The following is a 3,929-nucleotide window of genomic DNA, read 5'->3' as shown; positions in this document are numbered from 1 at the left end:
CACGCTCGCACCTTCGATATCTACCATTATTCCTTGCAATCTTCCCATAGGTAGGATCTTGTGTTGGTTCGCCATGCACAATTGAATAGGAGACTATTGCAGCGTGGGACTGCCCATGCGCTCCCATGTTTTCTTTGGCAAGATGTTCACGTCCAATCCTAGATCCAAAATTACTTGATCCATTTCATATTCCCTGATCTATGCAGTCAATCTCATCTCTCTTCCTATTCGCATAATGTGCTTCCCGAGCTTCCAGACTACGTGCGGTTCTCCTAGCATGGTCCCAACACATCTAGTGATGAGCTCTTGCAGTCCCTTCACAACTTTGCTGTCACACAGCAGCTTCATGCATGTCTCCAAAAATGTATTGAGCATTAATGGGTCCATTTCTGGTTCCATTTTATCTTTACTTCCTAAAGTGGAGGCCTCCGTGAAGCTCTTCTTAGCTTCCATGAATGTCTCCTTAGTGTTCTCTAAATCAAATTCCGGTTCCTTCATTAGAGCCTTGCAAACCCAGGCACTCTCTTCAGGCTGCTTGCCTTTGTCATCTCCTATCATGATACCACTTTGAAGCATGATATTTACATTTGGGCCTTCCTCGCACTATTAAGACCTCATCATTTGCAAGTTCTGAGTTGGGGGAGGTTGGAGTGCTCCTTTGTCACACAACCTCGCTATCAACATGGGACAGTCCTCTGTTTCATGATCAAACTAGGTACAATATAAACATGATGGTATCGTTAGATTTGTACAATCACAGGAATAATGCCTCGGTCCTTTGAAATTGTAGCATATCAGTTGTCTGCGACCTCTTCATGGTCCCATTCCACCTCGACCTCGTCCGCACCCCTGAAATCCAGTGTGCACCATCCCTGAATTTTGATCGAGGGCCTATGTTTTGGTCTGAACTCTATAGGTAGGAGTCTGATCCATTATCAATTGATAACTTCTGTAGGTGTGCTCATCGTGGCCTACTGACTTGCAGAAATTACAGAACAACTACCGGGACTTCTACGTATACTTCTCTAATAGATGGCAGTTATCTGTAGCATGCTTCCCTCCTATCTGAAAAATCGCGCACCATAATGCAAGCACTGTGCTCATTCCTGCTTGTGCCTCTGGTCTCAATGGCATTGGTCCTCCTCCCTCTCGGTAGATTGCAAATACTGGACAATTGTCCTTGTCATGTCCCTAACCTTTTCACTTTACGCACCATACCTCCTCACGCGCTTCTGGGCACTCTGTCCTGTCTTGTTTCAAACTCTGCATCTCAAGGCACAAGTTTTTCAACTGCGCATGAATCTGTTTCACTCCCAGGTTAGGATCTTGTATTAGGGTCTCGCGCAGTCTCGTTGCGATCTCCAAGGCCTCGACCTGAGTGGTTAGCTTCTGCTGTGACAACACATTCCTTAGATGCAGCATTAGCGATGCTACAAACCATGCGCGATGTTTCCCATCTGTCAAGGTCATATTGGCTTCATGAATTGTACACTTCAGTCTCTAATCCAGATCCTAGGGGGTCTTTCCTAGAAGCATCATAATTTCCTTAAATTTGATGATCAACTGTGTCTCTGATTTTGGCCTGCTAAATTCCTTGTTTAGCGTAACTTGGATATTTGCGATCCCTGCGTTCGGATTGTCATTGGAATGCTTAATTTACTAAGTTAGTGTGACATCCTGCAGAGCACTGACCAGCATTTCTTTCTTTATATTGTCATCTGTGACTCCCTGCGCTTCCCATATGGCCCTTACCACGAACCAAAACTGGTCCGGATTTTCATTCCCTACTCCTTTGAACACTGGTAACTTTATCGTGCTTGCCATATTGAACTGTGGTGGTGGCGGAGGTGGTGTGGGTGAAGACGACGGTGAAGATGGTGAAACTGGTTGTGGTGTAGGTGGAAGTGGTATGCACGGAATTCGTTACTTTATCAAATTGGTTGCACTTCTTGGTGAGACCTTCTCGAGCTCTTCCTCGCATTCTCGTGGAGGTGAAATCAAGGTGCTAGTTTCTAGTTCTGCGTTACCTTCATTTCTATAGATCCTCCCACCTCGCATAGCCCCAAACATCAATTTATTCACATAACTCGCTTTTCACACAATAGCATTTTAATCCAAGTGTTCAAATATTTAACGTATGTACCTTGCGGTCCTTTGAGGAAGCATTGTTCCACCTCTCTATAACTAACTGAGGTATCTACCACAAACTCGGTGATAAATGCTCCTATAATTCAATCGAGCCAGTGATCCACAGCTCATGATCTTATCTTTCGATGCTTCCAGTTTGCGCACCAACTCTAGAGTCCACACAATAGGTTTGTTAAGCCTACACCTTCCTTGACTGTCTGCTAGCTTCATGATCCACTCGTACAACTCAAAGGGGAAGGATGCAAAGAAAATTTCATGGATTTCTGTATATAAGTAGCAATCTGACCACTCTTCCTTTGATAATTGCGGATTCCTATTTTCCTGTGCTACAAACTCGTGAATCTTTTTGTCCAACCACTTTTTAATTCCTTTGTTTGTCGGATTCTAGTGATACAACATCATACATCTCTTATGTAGATCCTGGTCTCGACAACAGAACCATTTGTTGGCTTATTGGAGCTTGACCTAGGTTCGGAGTGAAGTTAGCCAAACAAATCCCAATACTACTGGCCCTTTCGGCAACAATCCGTGGAGTGCACACTGAGGTCTCACCTGAAGTAGTATGGGAGGGTGCTAGAACCAGGTTTCCGCACCCTGGAGATGTCTGATGAGTTCAACTGGTCTGCGGTTTGACCCTGCACACAGGTTGCTTCGCGCAGTTTCCCGTACTCTACAGTCTGATATACTGCCTTCGCGCAACCCTACCCAAGGGCTGAACACCACACTTCTGCGTTATGACCCAAGACCTTACTGGTATTCCAATGTTAGTTAATTATATTATCCTACTTGTGAGATTTTAAGTTATACTTAACAACATAGACCATTCATACAGGTGCGTGTAGTAAATAAATAATATATTTGCAAATTATATCAAACATGCATTAACCCAAGAGCAGATACACAAAATTATGACAAAACTTCTCTTTATTAATTCCTTCCATGGTTACAGACTCAACTCACCCTTCACACTCAGATGCAGGGGTCCGCGCACTCAGTTGTGGACTACTAGGCCTCTGCGCACTTAGCTGCAGAGCCTTCTCCTACTCTATGACCCAAAGACGCACTTCAACTTGCAACTTAATCACTTAGACTCTCCTACTTCCTTCTCTACTATCCTCTCTACTTAGAGCCTTGCTATATTTATACAATCCCATGGTCCACGGACCATGGGTAGGTCTATCAAGCCGACATTACATTACAAACTAGGGCAGACAACCCTGTGACTATCATCTTAGTGCCCCGCGCCTGCAATTCGTAAAGCTTTACAACAAGATTAGGTTAAAACTTGGGCTTTTAGCCCAAAAACATGCCTTGGGGGGATTCCATGCCCAACACTTTCACTGAAGGGTATTCTAGGTATCATCAAATCAAAATTGCGCCTGAAAATAGAAGCAAGATGATCTTTGTGATGAAATGGGGATGTTTTCAGTATATTGTAATACCTTTTGGGCTGAAGAATGCACCAGTAATCTTTTCGTGCGTAGTCATTGCGGCATTCAAAGGCTTCATTCATAAGTTCTTGGAGGTGTACTTTGATGATTGGACAATGTTTGGATTGGTTAAGCGTCATGTGGCAAGTCTACTTTTAATGTTAGATACATGTCAAAGATACTAGATCACGCTCAATATGAAGAAGTGTCTATTTTGTGTCCCTTTAGGGATCCTACTAGGGCATGTGGCGCGCAGAAATGGATTGATGGTAGACCCCGTGAAGATCGTGATGATAATCAACTTGGAGGCACCAAGGAATGTGAAACAGTTGCGTGCAACCCTGGGGCATA

The sequence above is a fragment of the Pinus tabuliformis genome, chromosome 5_1 (assembly GCF_031772625.1).
Source record: "Pinus tabuliformis cultivar Carrire ecotype Pingquan chromosome 5_1, CPIR1, whole genome shotgun sequence".
Taxonomy (NCBI): Eukaryota; Viridiplantae; Streptophyta; class Pinopsida; order Pinales; family Pinaceae; genus Pinus; species Pinus tabuliformis.
This window is presented reverse-complemented; position numbering follows the sequence as displayed.